Genomic DNA, 17,465 nt, shown 5'->3' on the forward strand with positions numbered 1-17,465 from the left:
TCAATAGGCACATACGGCTACTGCCACACACATATCATCACTTAGAAGAAATAGATCAAATTCTTGCTGAAGCCAAACAGAGCCTCATCTGACTTTGCCCTGGAAATCTACACAAGCTACTCCATGACTGATAATCTGTAAAGCAGGGGTCCCAAACCCCTGGGCAGTGGACCAGTACCTGTCCATGACCTGTTAGGAACCAGGCTGCATAGCAGGAGGTAAGCAAAGCATCATCTGTTTTTGTAGTCACTCCCCAGCACTAGCATCACCACCTCAGCTCCACCTGAGATGATCAGGCATTAGATTCTCACAGGAATACCAGTCTCTGGTGCCAAAAAGGTTGGGGACTGCTGCTGTAAAGTGTATTTCAAAGATCCAGATGTTTACAAGAGTAGCATAAAAAAGAGAAACACAGCCTTAACTCAAATAGTGAACAAACAAACAATTGTGCAAGTTAAACACACATACACATGTTGTTCCACCTATAGAAAGAAATTTAGCTTGAAAAATAGTATTTTATAATAAAAAGATTGAACTTTATTAGAAATTAGATGATTGTAAAATACATTTTTCACCTATCACATAGACATATATATACATTTTAAAGACAATACTTCAATTGTACCTTTTTAAAGCTGTTGCTCTCACAGAGTAGGAATTTGGGATCTTGAAGGATGAGTAGGTATTTGTTAAAGAGATAAATGTATACAAATACATACATACCAAGAAGAGTAAACAGCATCTGAAAATATATTGAATCCTGAACAAATGACATTTTCTAAAACAAGCTACAATCATAGGTCATAATGCTTGCAGTTAGGGCCCCGTGGTGGTAGTAGAGAAAAAATAAAGAGAGCCAGGTAATTAGAGATTCAGAGCTTTAGAATCAAATTACAGAGTTTGGCTATTAACTTGCAAGCCTTGAGGAACCACCGGAGTTCTGGGCGTTGTCTTCTTGGAGCTCTGGTCAGAGGGGTTTCAGTTGACCCTTGCTAGAGTCACCTACACACAGAACTGTAAGTCTAAGAGGCTGAGGGCCAGAGAGGTGATGGGATGGACTCAGGGCCATGTAATGAATTACTGGTTTTACTGCCAAGGGAAAATCCATACCACACATTGCTACAATCTACACAATCATTCTTAAAAAGTACTATTTTTGCCTAAAAGGCATCTGAAACAGTGCAAAAGTCTGTGGGTGTTTTTTTTTTTTTTATGCAAATACATTTTTCTTTTTCTCAATCTGTTCCCATCTGTCCTTTAAAGGATACTCTGCAAAAAAAAAATTTTTTTGGTTGTTTTAAATAAAAAATAAAATCAGAACAAGCACCTGGTCATTTGTATCAATTATTGGGTACTTTGGATGTTTTCCACAATAACACTCAGAATGGATTGTTCTCTAAAGGTTTTGCAGTTGTATTGTTTATCAATACTGAGTCCCTCACACATGCTTACTGTGAAAAGACAAGGATTAAAGATGTTAATTGGGCTAGAGTATGACCTAGACAAGCTGTAGCCAAGTGTCATGGACTTGAAATTGATAAACCTGAGGTTGAATTAGGTCCTTGCCACTCATTGACAGTGAGAACTTGCTCAATGATAGATGTTCAGCTGTCTCAACTAAACGCCTCTGCAAAGGCAGACTCCTCAGCTCCTTCACTGGTATTTAATATGTATGTAATAAAAACTACACAATTAGAGAAGACTGGGTTAGAATTTGACCTTCCTCATCGGGATGATGTAAACATTATATGACACATCATATGTAACATGCCTTGCCCAGTGCCTGGGACAAAAAGGTGGTTAATAAATGTTTATTCTCATTTCTTATCATCATTATGCCACCCTGTATCCCTTAAACTATAAGCTCATTTCAGGCAGGGCATTCAACTTATATGTATGCTCATTATTTAGCATCTTATCATTCATTATACACTGAAATTGCTCAATAACTGCTTCTCTATATACCAGCTCTGTCTCAATTCTCTCATCTGTAAAGTGATGATGGGAAACATTTTCCTGAGCTTAAACTGAGGATTTCACATATCTGTTAGGCATGTGAAACTCTCATGGTAAACATTCGATAAATGCTAACCATTATTCTATAATATAGGGACATTGTAGTGCCAGAGTTAAGCACATGGTCTTAGGAGTCAGACTTTTAGATACTAACTGTATGACTTTGGACAAATCGTTTTAATACTTTGTGCCTCCACTTCTCACCTAAAAAGAAGAGCTGATAGTAGTACCAATATAACAGGATTATCGGGCTTATTAAATTAGTTAACACAAGCAAAGCACATAGAACAATGTCTGACATATAGTAAGCACTATTTAATGCTTGCTATTTTATTACAATAATCCTCCCTTCAGAGATGAATAAATGAGATATCAAAAGACACAACCTATTCTTGCCATGCCTATTGTTTCAGACCTTATAATGGAGAGGTAAAGGGGCATTTCTTTAGGGCTGGCTGCTCCAATCACCAGCTGTTACTTTGTTAGAATGATCTCTGGTACAATCTGTTACAAACACTTGATAACCCCAGAAGATGTTTGCCTTCTGCTGCCCTGGGCTTTTGCAACTGTGCAGATTTCACCTCTGCCTTCCCTTCCTCTCTTCCTTGTCAGCTGTCGCCTTTGGATTCCGGGCTGAAGCCAATGTCAGTCACTTTAGCAAACTTGAGTGCTGCTGTGGGCTGTTCTCTGAACCCCTTCCAGCAGGCTCATGGTGTTCATCTGTGCGGAGAGGAGTCTGCCCAAAGAATTCTCCACACTCCCAAGCATTGCTCTTGTATTTTTATGCATCTCTATTTCAAATTCCCATGTTAGAAAGTTGACACTGTCTGAATTGGGAGTAAAAATGTTACTTTTGGTGTGGCACGTTTCTTTAAAGGTAAAGTATTTTAAATCTTGGTACAGGGCTTTTTGTCTCAGTGACACCAAAGCAGGTTTAATCCAGTGGGTTTTTTTTTTTTTTTAGTAATATATCTCAGTCATCTCACTCTGTTTGAGATGTTTTAGGGTTTTTCATCTCTTCAGAGAGATCTACTTTTAGGACTAGGCTCCACTACTTTCTGGTTATGGATTGTTTTTTTTTTTTTTTTTATACGTCTGATTAATTCATAAATTCAACAAGTATTTATTCAATGACAAATGTTGGTCAAATACTTTGGTTTAGTGCATCATTACATCCCCAGTACTACGGATAGTACTCATGCTTTCCAAGAGCCCACATTTCAGTGGGACTAGAAAACACTGACCAACATGGTCACCAATAAATATGTGAGCATAAATTGAGGCATGTTAATAGGCAAAAGGAACATAGGCTATAAAAGCGGAGAATAAGTTTGCCTAAATATGAGGATGGTAAAGAAGACATCTTGAATTTGTTATATTTGAGCAAATTTTTGAAAGCTGAGGATGAATTCACAGTAGGAGAGAGAAAGAGCTTCAGAGAGAGAAGATAGACATACAAAAGTGCAAAGGCACAGTTTCTGGAAGGAGTATGGTCTGTCTTAGGATCTAAAAGATCATGAAAGAGGACCAAAAATGCATCTGTGTCATTGTGCATCCCAGAGGTCAAGTTTGAAGCAAGAAACCTGCCTTGCCTTCTCTAATCTAGACTAATAAAATGGCTCTTTAATTCTTCTTAAATTACCAGTTCCTGTTGTGAATTCTTTAAGCAATAAAACCTTGGTGGGGGAAGAGAGCTATTTCTTAAGACCATCCAAATCCTGCAACATCATTTTCTTTGGTGCCTCTAACTCTCCCCACCTACTATGCCCACTCTACAGTAAACTACTATTAATTCAGTATTCTAAAAATATATTTTATTCTATTTCCTGTATCAATTGATTCTATTTATATTGTTTTAGTGATGCCAAATTATTTCCGGTCTGGCCCTAACCAACCTTTATTATTTTCTTGTGATGAGAGTGGGGGAACTTTGCCTAAAATAGCTGTCTCTTCTCCCTAAAATGTTCCATTTCCTACTGATCCAGGGATCTTAGCTCACAACCACTTGATGTATTCTTCATTCTCATTTCAGTCACCATGAAACTATGGTCCAACTTAACACCTATCCCTCCAGGAATAATAGCAAAGAACCATTGGTCAGTCCTCTTAATTGCTTAAATATTTAATTTCATAGTCACATTATTTTATCCCCATTAAATATAACTTCTCCAAATACAAGAGTCATGCATTGCATGTTGTATTACCTCGACTCACCTTTTTCTGTTTGGAAATGAGTAAAATAACTCAAGACGAGGAAGAAGGGGAAGTTGAAAATGTCCTTAAGAGACATAAAAATTAAGAAAGTATACTTAAGAAAGTATTGATAAAAGATTATGGGCAGAATGAATCTAAATACTTTAGACTATATAGTGTGCTATCAGAAATTCAGTCTCTGAACTCAGTTAACTAAACCTCATATACTAAAAATCATAAGCTTTGAAGGTTATGAGCTTTCCCAGGAATCTTAAGTTTAAGGTTTTTGTCAGACTTGGCCAAGGCATAGTCCTTGAAATAGCTAACAGTGGATTCAACACAGGTCTTTAGAGATTCCACAGGAAGAAATAAATATCCCAGGAATAAAATTTCTTAGTTCACTTATCCTAAGGCAACCACATGGGCCATTTGAATAAAGTGCTTTTGACATGCAGAACCTGGAGTAGAAAATATTTACATTTGGACTTTATTAATCAAACCAGAAAGAAAGCTGTAGCTTCACACTTTGTTCACCAAGTTACAGTCAGAGATCAGGTTATTTCCCACAGCTGATACTCTTCTTAAATTATGGTTTTTCTGAAGTATAAAATGTCATGCTATCAGCAGAAGCTTTTTCTCAAGTAATCCTGATTACTTCCAAGTCCCCTGTATCTTATCGAAGCTCCCCATCAAGTCAAATCTCTAGCAGTTCAGAGTCGAGTTATCCAATGAAAAAACATGTGTCAGTGTACTTGAATGTGTTCACAGCTCTGCTAACTATCATTAAACATGAGGAGAAAGAAAAGTAGTGTCTTAGTCAGCTCAGGCTGCCGTAACAAAATATCAGATTGGGTGGCTTAAACAACAGAAATGTATTTTTTCACAGTTCTAGAGACTAGAATTTCAAGATCAAGGTGCCAGCATTGTCAGTTTGTAGCAAGGACTCTCTCTCTCTCTGGCTTTTGGACAGCACCTTCTTGCTATGTCTTCACATGACAGGAAGAGAGGTGGGGAGCAAATTCTTCAGTATCTCTTCTAATAAGTGCGGTAATACCATCATGGGGGCCCCATCCTCATGATCTTTCATCTAAACAAAATTGTTTCCTCATGGTCCCATATACAAATATACTGTTACATTGGGAATTAGGACTTCAACCAACATATGAATTGGGGGAGGAGGGAGCATAATTCAGTTCACTGCAACTAGGAGTTAAGTCAGTTTTTATTTTCTGAATAATAATAACCTCTGTAGACTGAATAATAATAACCTCTGAAGAGTTAGGTTATTATTAGAAACTCCATGGAACTTAATCCCATAATATGTTCACGTCTATTCAGAAAATCTGTGTGACTTTCTTCATGCTGATGTACAGAGAACTGTCAACACACTGGATCTCTAGTCTACAACATTTGGTCAGCCCCAGACAAATGTATACCTGATTTCTTCTTCCTGATTTTCACTACATACAAGACCTCTGGGCTTTTATTATATTTACCATAACAAGATATGAGATCCTTGAAATAGAATTGAGTATGTATTATTTGCTAAAAGTTACACTTGCATTGCCTAGTACATCTATTTTACTTTTATAATTTTAATTAGTAAAAAATAAGTACCAAATATAGGGTATATAAAATATCAGCAATAAGACATATTCAGATAGGCGAGCATTTCCAAGATCCAATATCATTTTATTCCATGACACTTGCCCTCAGCAGGAGCTCAGTGACTGTTCGCTGATGGATGTATGTCATATGACAACACCAGAGCTGAGGGAAAGCTGGTTCATTCCAAAGACAACAGGGGACAATAGCAGGGGGTAGGGTAGAGGAACTATGAGTACACTTTCAAAATGCAATACTTTAAGGTGATTTTCTCCCTCGCTGAATTTGCTGCTTCTTCAAATGAATTCATTAATCTCCTAAAATAGGGTGGATAGACCAAGTCCTAAAACAGCATTGAGATACTTAATAAATATTGGTAGAAAATGCATAAATAAACCCTTAGTGCCTTACCCTATCCCCTATAACCAACCCATAAAAATCAATGAAGACAGCAGTGATATAAGCATTTTCCTTTTTTTTTTTTCCCCCCTGAGAAACAGACTCAAGATATATGTTCTCTAGCTGTTACATGGTATTGGACATTTGGATTTATGAAAGGGAAGAATTAAATGAAACATTATAAACTAAAATTCTATTTAAATATTTATTTTAACTAGCCAAACCATTAGCTAGTTAAAATAATAGTCTGCAATCCCAGCTGCTGATATGAATTAACAAATGAACATGTTCCTGCTCATGTATTCCACTAACATTTAATGAGTTTCTGGTCTGTACTAGGTTCTCTGCTTGACTGAGATTTTAAAGATGAATAATCTATACACCTCACCCTCAAGATGCTCATAATCTAGCTGTGGAGATAAATTATGCAAACATAAATTATAATGCATGCTTCTGTTATCAATGGTATCTATATAAATAAGAAGTGGTCTGTGAACCCAAAAAAGCAAGCAACAGAAAACTGGGATGGCCAAACATGAAGATCAAGGTTCTAATTTAAATGATGAAAGAAGATTGCTAATGGAGGCCTCTCACAAATGTTTACACTTAAAATCTTTAGTGTCAAATAATCCACCAGGTTCAATGTATTATTTTCTAAAATGTTTTTGAAATAAGTTTAGACTAATGGAAGAGTTTTTAAAAGCACAGGTTTCCCACATAGCCTCCATCCAGTTTCCCATTTTATAAACATCTTAACATAGTCTTAGTTTAATTATCAAAGTCAGAAGGTTAATATTGATACAGTTATACTAACTAGTATATAGATTTTACTAAAATTTTCCTGTAGGACACATGATACAAGCTAAGCAGTATTCTCAGCCTAATCGTTCCTTTTGACTATAGCAATTAGTTTAGATGTGGTTGAATGCCTTATAACAGGCCAGTGAGACTCAAATTAGGTGTTTTAATGGAATTCATCGAGAAATAGAAGATTCTTTTGTGCTAGAATTTCATAGGATGAGAATCTTATTAGGAATTACTAAGAGAGAAGCTTTTCAACTTCAGAGGTGGCCAGAGAAATATGAAAAAATTCTTAGTGATATAACCATGTAATAGCTGTACCTAATAGAGATCTACCCCTAAATGTTTAGTTACATGGCTAAACACATTGCCTTTTTACTTAGACCACTTTGATTTTCTGCCAAAAGCTAAATAAAAAATACAAATATATATGATTGATAGATGTACACAAGCAACTTCTTTCAAAGAGCCCTTTAAGTCATATGTATACATGTAATCATTTACACAATTTCCCTTGGAAACAAAGCTATAAATTATAGGAGATGGATCTGTGCCCTGAGTATGCTAACTAACTTGTCACAACCTAAGTTTTCTTATATGAGAAAAATCAAATGTGTCTTATCGATTAATGAAACAGTGTGTCCCAAGCACCCAGCATGGTAGTATAGATTATGTGCCAGAGACTGTGCCAGTTCATTAATGAATAAAATGCACCTTTTTTTTTTTTTTTCCACAAAATTCAAATGACATCCTCACTGTTGTTACCAAAGATCATTCATTGAGAAAAAGATCCAAGAGAGGCAGAAGAAATTATATTGACTCCATGAATTCCTGAATTGGCCTGCTTTCTCTCTCCTTTGGTGGAGAGGGTGACTTATGGTGTACTGGGGTATTTAAATTCTCCCATTATATTCAGATTTTAGACAAGAATTTTGATATAAAAACTGCCACAATTATTTTCTTGTTCTCATCTTTCAAAGTTGCAGCCAAGCTGGGAGCATGTTTGCCAAGTTTTCCGCCTGGAGGAAAATTGTGTGGCTGAGTTATAAATACATTGATGGATCCAGCTGGAACTGTCTCTTGTAATTTAATATGCAAAGAAATAATCTGAGTCATAGACAGAGAAAAGCGGCTCCTTTTAGATAACAGCACTCTAAGTTTGGCTCTACAGAAGACTTTCAAGAACTTCCTTCCATAGGAGAGCAAGAGATGGTCGCAGGACAAGTGGGGTCAAACTTTGTCCTTCAAACCAGCATTCGATTATCTATCCTGGTTTTTGTTCCAAACATCAAAAGAGGGGCTCATGCCACCTGAATTCTTCCTGAGTAGACTTAAAATCAAAGGATGGTCTATAAAATGTTTGCCAATGTTGGAAAAAAATAGATTTTAATTTCTGAGAATTGCACATTTTTTATATTCCTTTAAGTTAAATAATGTGTATGTGTACCTACTATGAATGAGATAACATGCCAAATAGTAGAGATGAAGGGAGGCTAAGAATTATGTATTGCAATTGGATCCTGCCCTCAATTATGTTGAAGTTATAATTTAATCCATATGCAGTTGAAATAGCTCTTAAAACATAATCTTTAATTATTTTTGAGTTTATGATAACTATATATCAATAATAGCATTAATAAATTAATTAATTAATACTAATGTTTTTATTAGTGCTTTCTTAACAAGAAGTCGTGCCATTTGATAACAGGTGACTACTGTTTTAATTAACTATTAGATAATAAATCATCCCCAAACTTAGTAGCTAAAAATAGAAATTTATAATGTATCTTATTTATGTGGGGGTGGTTAAGAGAATCTCCACTGGATTCATTCTTGTATTGCATTTATCTGGAGGGTTGGCTGTTCTAGAAGGTTCTAAATCTCTTTTGCATGTCTGGTAGTTGGTGCTGCTGCTGAGGCACTTCCATTCTCTTCCATGTGGCCTCTCACCCTCTAGTTAGCTAAACCGGCTTCCTCACATGGCCGTCTCAGGGCAGTGTTCCAGAGAGGGCAAAGGGAATTTTCAAGTCTTCTTAGGGCTCAGCCTCAGAAGCAACACACTATCTCTTCCACCACTTTCTATAGTCAAAGCAAGTCCTGAGTTCAATCCAGATTCAACAGTATTGAAAGATGCACAGTAAACAGGAGAAATCTGAGGCTCAGAAAGTTTAAGCAATAATCTAAATAGTAAATGGCAGAATGAGAATCCAAATACATGGATCCCCCTGAGGCAAATGGTTTTGATTTTCTAACAGTGGCACATTGTATTTACAGTTTGTTAAGCACTTTCACCTACCTAAGATTGTTTTTACTTCTATCATTCCTTTGAGAGAGTTGATGCGGGTATTTTATCGATAAAGAGTAGAGGTTCAGAAAAAATTGTGATTTCACCAGATGCCAATTGGTAAGTCAGGAGTTAATAGAGAGTACTGAACCTCACTCTCCCATTATATCCACTCATATTTCAATGGTGCCATTCATTCATTCACTCATGCATTTATGCATTCATTCTGATAGTCCTGTGAAGACTGCATTGTCAGGACATCAGACTAAACCAAGGTAGGCAGCTAGAAGGCAGCTATAGGGGAATAATGATGACTCAGACCAAAGTCTAAAAACGGAGAGAAGTGGACTGCTTTGATATAACATTTTGAAATAAAACAATGTGAGAGACCAGGACTTGTTTGTTCTCAGATCCATTCCTCAAACTTGCCTTGCTTTGCTTTTATTATGAGGACAGAGCTGTAGCTATCTCAGCAGGCTTTATTTCTAAGGCTCCCTTGTCACAGAAATTCTCAACCATTGGGAGGCGCAGGTAAGAGATTTGAAAGGAAAATCACAGGGAGCAGATGGAATTTCATACGATCCCCTCTCTGCCTTCCAGCGCCACCCTCAGAGGCAGCTGTGTATTTTTCATGGCTTCAGCCCCTTCTGGTCAATCTCAACTTTTTGTCCACCAGTCTAAGCATGGTAGCAGCTTCCTGTGTTTCTAGGTTTTCTTTGGCTTTCTGCTTATCTACCATCAACGTAACCAATTCCTGGTTAAATCCCTTTTTTTCCTAAGTATGCATAGTGGTGTTTCCCGCCCCCCCCCCACCCTGTTTGTATCCTGGACTTCTAGTGACTCTTTGATGGACTCAATGAGAGAGTGAGGAATAGAAGAGCCACTGATTCAGGTTTAAGCAACTAGGTCGTTGTAGGTTCCTCTTATCAGGAGTCAGAAACTTTGCATGAGTGTGAAGTTACTCATTTTTACCCTTTATGACTTCAAAAAACGTTGCCTTGAACTCCCTACATAAATAGATTTTCTAGCTGTGCTCCATGTTTTGAATTTTCGCATTATTTAGCACAAATTATGTTATTTTATTTTTTTAATATTCTGCATAAAACACAAGCTCCACAGTGGTAATGCCTTGCCCCTCTCATTATTATATTCCAAGTGCATCACACACATTAAATGATAAATTAGTGTTTATAGAAGAATGAATGAAGATAGCAAAAAGGTAAGGAAGGAAGGAAAGTAAAAAGGGAGGAAAGGAGAAAGGAAGGAAGGAAAGCAGGGAAGAGAGAAGAACTTTGGACTATCTTCAACTACCTCTATCTCCACTGTTGATGGACAACCCTATGTAACCATGGAGAACTCCCCAGCATCATGACAAACATGGGCTGAGTCCTCCTTCATGAAAACATCATTGATGTCAAGAACTAGCCTATATTTCTGGTTGCACTTGCCCTGAGATAGTCCAATTCTTTCCTCCACCCTGCAGAGCCACTTTTACCACTATGTAAAGCCTCAGATAACAATATTTTTCTGTGGTTGAGCCTTTCCCTGTGTCTATTATTATGCCACCTAGATATCTTGTTTTATGTGTGTATGCCTGATTAGAAAACTTAAAAATCCCAACATAGTTATCCTCTATATAGAAAACTCTAATTAGAAGGCAGACCCCATCCTAAACAATGCACCTCCACCCAAATGCAATTAACCAGTTCATAATCAGGCTTATTCTTAGGTATAATACCTTGAAAGCAAAGTGTTGTAGAAAAAGGTGTATTGACCTAGGAATCAAACACAGACAGGTTCATCTCAACTCTGCCAGTTACTAGCTTATTATTCCAATAAATCTCTTCCTACCTCTAAGCATATATCTTCATGTTTAAAAGTAAAAGACAATTATCAAATGATGATTATAGTATCTGAAACCCAAGATACATTAAATAATCATTTGCTGAAGGAAAAAGATGACAGCCTATCTGTTACTCTGAGATTTATGTGATTTTTACATGGGTACAAAATAACAACCCGTGGCCTGTTCCACTGAGGTACACAGCAAATATTACCTCACCAAACCTTCAAATCCTGATTGATATTAAATTACTAGACCTCAAATCATGCCTATTTTACCCAGTCATTATGATCATTAATGCCTGTGGAAATCCCAGAAGACTGCCTTACCTCGCCTTCATGTGGCTGAAATAATTATCATGGTCTAACGATTTCTTCTTGGATCTGTGTTCACATAACTGCTCCTACAGTACCCTTGTCTCTACATTTCTAAACCTCATTTCATCTCCCATCCCAAAGCACCTCATCTCTTTCTAAATTCTTGTATTTTCAAGCTTGGTGTCATATTACAGACATGGAATCATCACCCTTTGACCACAAACAATTATTTTTTCACAGAAATCTCTAAATATGTCATTTGCCTCCCTATTTTCATTACCTATGTATTAGCTCTAGTCCTTGTACTTCTCAATTATTTTCTATTTTAATAGTCTGCTTATCAGATCACTTGAGGATCCTCATTTCCCGTATATTTCACTCTTTATGTTGCTATTTGAATGACTTTCCTTTTAAAACATCACATAAGTAGATGAAAAATGAAAATACTATCTAGTTATTATCTTTCTTATTTGGATCCTCACAGAAAAAATCCCTAGCATCTAATCATAGCATATTATACTCTTACAATCTAAACCTTTCTTATCTTCCTATACTTGTCACTAAGGTGAGTACATATACATATATATATTTTGTTTTTTTTAATTAAGGCTATTTTTAAAGAGTAGTTTTAAGCTCACATCAAAATGGAGAGGAAAATATAGAGATTTTTCTTAAACCTCCTACCCGCACACATGCATTATCAACATCCCCCACCAAAATAGTTTGTTTGTTACAATTGATGAACTTACACTGAAACATCATAATCACCCAAAGCCCATAGTTTACATTAGGGTTCAATCATTATGTACATTTTATAGGTTTAGACACATGTATAATGACATATAGTTATCATTATATTATATGGAGTAGTTTAACTTCCCTGAAAATTCTCTGTGCTCAACTTATTCTCCAATTCCTGGCACCCGCTGATCTTTTTACTGTCTCCATAGGTTTACCTTTTTTCAGAATGTCATATCATCGAAATCATATAGTATGTAGCTTTGACAGATTGGCTTCTTTTACTTAGTAATATGCATTTAAGTTTTTCCTTGACTTTTTATGACTTGATAGCTCATTTCTTGTTAGCATTGGATAACATTTTATTGCTTGATTGTACCAACATTTATATATCTATTCACCTATTGAACAACATGTTGGTTGCTTCTAAGTTTTAGCAATTATAAGTAAAAGTACTATAAAAATCTGTGTGCAGGTATTTGTGTGAACACAAGTTTTTAATGCTGGATTGTATGGTAAGAATATTTTCATGTAAAAACATGACAAACCATCTTCCATTTTGCATTCCCACCAGCAATGAATCAGATTCCTTGTTACACATCCGGGCCAGCATTTGGTGTTGTCAGTATTCCAGATATTGGCCATTCTAATAGATGTGTAGTGATATCTAATTGTTGTTTTAATTTGATTTCCCTCCTAACATATGATGTGGAGTATCATTTCATATTCTTGTTTGCCATCTGTATATCTCCTCTACTGAGGTGTCTGTTAAGGTCTGTGGCCCAACTTTTAATTGGATTGTTTGTTTCTTATTGTTGAGTTCCATATGCTTTTTAAAATAAAATGGAGCATCATCACTAATAATTATCAGGAGCAACAGTAATAAACTTGGATTTCCCTTGACAAATGAAGATGCACGCTCACCTTACTTATCACTCCTGATTCTTTCTAATTCATCGTTCACTGAAGGTACCCTAAACTGCTTATTACGCCTTTCAGCCTTAGATCATGTGGTAATATCTTTTCATGAAATTCTTTCTTCCTTCGTTGTCTTACAAACATCCTCAGAATCTTGAACACGGTTTCTAATTACCACATTGGTGATTTTTTCCTTGATCATTAACAAGATGTCATAATTATTGCTCATTTTGCAATACTGATAAGAGACTATTATAAATGACACTGTGTAGTATTATAACAATATATTCATATCTCCCTCTTCAACCATTCTTTCTGAACCTGAAACACTCAGTAGTCCCACTTTGTTTATTTGTACATTTCCAGTGCCTGATACAGGTGTGTACTGTTGCTCAATACTAGCAAGTACAGTATATTTTAGTAGTGATAAATCTCATTTAAATAAATAAATCTCATTTTGGCTTGACAAATGCAGCTCAACCTACATAAATGGTATGTAGGATTCAATTTGAAAATTGCTAAAAGACCAGTTGGAATGGCCAAATTTCCTAGAGTCCAAGGGCCTGATTTCATTTTTGAGGGTCTTCTATATCTTTAAGGTAAAAAAAAATCTCTTATGATTGCAGTTCTCCCAAGGGAAAACAGTGACCTAGAAGTATAACAAAGCTGCCTATGTTCAACTTGCCCAAAGGAAATTAACTATGAGTCAGGGAGGTCTAAATAGATAAGATAAAGGGCTTTAAGAGTATGAGAAACATGTCTACAGCCATGCCACTCTGAACAAGCCTGATCTCATCTGATCTTGGGAGCTAAGCAGGGTTGGGCCTGGTTAGTACTTGGATGGGAGACCACCTAGGAAGAACAGGTGCTGTAGAAGGAAAAAAATAAAATAAAATAAAATAAATAAAAGTATAAGAAACAACAGGAATAAGTGTTATGTGGAAAACTAATGTGGGCTAATATGTTAGGCACCATCGATGTGTCTATGATCGGGCAGGTCATGATAAGGTGGTAACATTTAAGCCATGGGTGTTAGTACAAGAAAAAGCTATTTGTGCAAAGAAGGGAGGAGATGATGGGGAAGTTAGGTATGCAAGGAGGAAAAGGATGTGAACTTGTAGTTTTCCTATTTCTAGAAATGTTTCCATGAATTTCTTATTATCATAGTCCTGTAAGATTATAGAAAGTAGAATTGTCTGACACAAGATAAAAATAAAGAGAAACCATTATGTTTTGTTCTTCTCTTTTCTTGCTACATTAATTGATTTTACTTTTTAAGAGCAATTTTAGATTCACAGAAAAGTTGGGTTGAAAGAACAGAGTTCCCATGCACTCCCCTTCACACACACACACACACACACACACACGCGCACACACATATCCTCCTTCACCATCAATATTCCGCACCAGCGTGGTATATCTGTCACAATGGTGACCCGTATTGACACATTATTATCAACCAAAGTTCATAGTTTACATTGCTTATTTTTCATGTTGTGCACATATGAGTTTGACAAATATATATTGATATGAACATGTATCTACCTTATAGTATTATACAGAATAGTTTCACTGTCCTAAAAATTCCCTGTACTCCATCAATTCATCCTTTCCTGACCCCAAATCACTGACCATTTTACTGTCTCCATTGTTTTACCTTTTTCAGAATATCACATAAGTGAAATTATACAGTATGTACCCTTTACAGATTGGTTTCTTTCACTTGATAATATGTCTTTAAGTTTCCTCTGTGTGTTTTTACAGCTTGAGAGCTCATTTCTTTTTAGTTTTGTCTTTTACTACAATAATTCTTTAGGGAGAGATTCGTGCTACATGGTAAGGGTAGCATAATTTCAATTCCTTTGAACCTGGTGATAAAGGACTTTAAAAGTATTAATCTAGGGAACTCTCAATAGTCACACAAAACCCTCAAAATTAAAAATGTTTTCTTTTAAAAAAATGCACAACTGAGAAAAGGACTTTTGAACAGGGAACAAAAATAAAACTTAGCAAAGGAAGAAAAATATTATATACTACCAAACACGTGCACTCAGCAGTCATACCCACAGTATCACTGTCCTTGGCATTTTGCACCCCCACCAACAGCCTCTAAGAATAAACAATAAGAAGGAACAGCTTGTTCATCTCTTCATATGCTGTCCCAAACATATGTGATCAAAACTTTCCCTTTTAAAAAATATCATTAAAAGCATTAAAGATAAATCAGGCTTTTGTGGGTTTAATTATTCAGTACATTATGTTTTAATTATTTGTTAATATTCTGTATTTGACAAACACTTCCAGAGAACTGGGGAAGTTATAATAAAAAGATTAATTGATTCTATTAATATTCTGGAATAAGACTAGTTTATGCATCAACTGGGCAAAGTACATTCATCTTCTCTAAGGAGAACCCAAGACAAGCTTTGTAACCTTGGGAAAACTATGTAACATTTTTAAGTGTTCATTTCCTTATCAGTAAAATAAAGATAGCAATAATATCATTTGCATGAGATTCTTAGAAGCATTCATGTAAAGAGATAATACAACGTCTGTAACATAAAATGAAGTATTCAATAAATATTTACCATCATTTAATACTATTTCCAGTTAACAGAGACAAGATAATACATATTTTATACTGATGGAAGGGGTTAGGGAATGCCCTGGGAAGGTGATGCATTTGAAGAACTCTTAAAGGACAATATAATGTGCTCCAAGAGGACAAAGCACTCCAGGAAGTAGGAACAGCATCAACATAAAACTGAATTTAAATACTACTTCCTCTTCCTGTAATTGAATTACCACTGGACACCACTCAAAAATATATTCTACAATGTCAATGGATCGGGAAGATTAATGGAAATTACTCAACCATAAGAAGACATGAAATACTGCCATTTGCGACAACATAGATGGACCTCGAGACAATCATGCTAAGCGACATAAGCCAGACAGAAAGAGTTGAAAATCATATGGTATCACATGATACATGGGATATAAACCTGAAAGCAACAAACGAACAGGACAAACAGACTCATGGACATGGACTATAGACTAGTGGTTACCAGAGAGTAGGGAGTGGGGGGAGGGGGAGTTGATGGGGTAAAGGGGGTCAAATATGTGGTGATGGAAAGAAATCTAACTATGGGAGGTAAACACACAGTGTAAATATATATATATGCCTTACTGTTAAAGTGTACAGCTGAAACATTGGATTCTGTTAACCAATGTCACCATAAAAATTTAATTAATTTAAAAAAGAAATAAATAATAAAAGCAATAATTAGAACACAGAAGATGCTGCTGGAATTTCCCACAAGTATGTAAAAAGCTAACCATCCTAAGCAAGGTATTATATGCATACATAAATGTTTAGTCTTAAGAACAAAGCAGATATTCAAGAAGCTCTCTCAAATGTGATCATGTTCCAAGCTCTTATGAGATAAGAGGTAAACAGTAAGAATGAGAATCTTAAGCCTTCACTATTCTTAAATTTAGAAGGGAGAAGTCTCTGAATCTAAGATGATTTATTAAAAACAATACTGTCTGTTGTGACTCCCTTTGTTGTTTATGGTCTAGTGTCTGTCAGTTTCCCCAGAGTGACTAAGGACAAAAATCAATATTTCACAAAAAAAGAAAATAGATAAATAGCTTTTGTGGAATGTTTATAAGTAGTACACAGAGCACTTTATATATATTATCGTATTTAAACCTCACAACAGGCCTATAAAGATGATAGTATGAAAGTAAAAAAAAAAAAGTTTATAATGAAAAAATTGAGACAATGAATTGGTCCGTCACATCAAGGGTGCAGTGTAAATCGTGTTCTAAAACCCATAACAGTTCAACTAAAAATTCATATCCTTACCCATTCTGTTATCATATCATTATCATCTTTGTAAGAAGTTTGCACTTTAACCTACCAATGCCAATTAATCACAGAATTTTATTCTGGCAGATGATTTAGGGACATGGAATTTCAAGACAGAATCAGTAAGGTCTGCATTTTGGTTCTGTTACTAACAAAACTGAGTGATTTAGGAAAATATTTTACTTCTATTAAACTCAATTCCCTGGTGAGGAAATAGGAATGAACATTAAATGTACCTACCATCTTGAATTGTTGTGTTTCCCACCACTCCACCAGCTTAGGAAATATTTAACATGTTTCCAGTACATTATGAATATTCATATGTTAACTATGTGTATCATCATCATCGTCATAATTCTCCTCATCATCACTTTATGATTATTTGCTACTTTATTCATCTCCAGTGATCTCTCTGATAAAGAAAAGATCATCGGTGTAAAAAAAAAGAGTGACAGCAGGTATAGAAAAAGTCAGCTC

General features: G+C 35.7%; 1 pseudogene; it reads left to right on the forward strand.

The window, feature by feature from the left end:
• Positions 1–13,872: 13,872 nt before the first annotated feature.
• On the forward strand, positions 13,873–13,991 carry LOC112478291 (annotated as a pseudogene).
• Positions 13,992–17,465: the final 3,474 nt, after the last annotated feature.

Source organism: Pteropus alecto, unplaced genomic scaffold, assembly GCF_000325575.1.
Source record: "Pteropus alecto unplaced genomic scaffold, ASM32557v1 scaffold42, whole genome shotgun sequence".
Taxonomy (NCBI): Eukaryota; Metazoa; Chordata; class Mammalia; order Chiroptera; family Pteropodidae; genus Pteropus; species Pteropus alecto.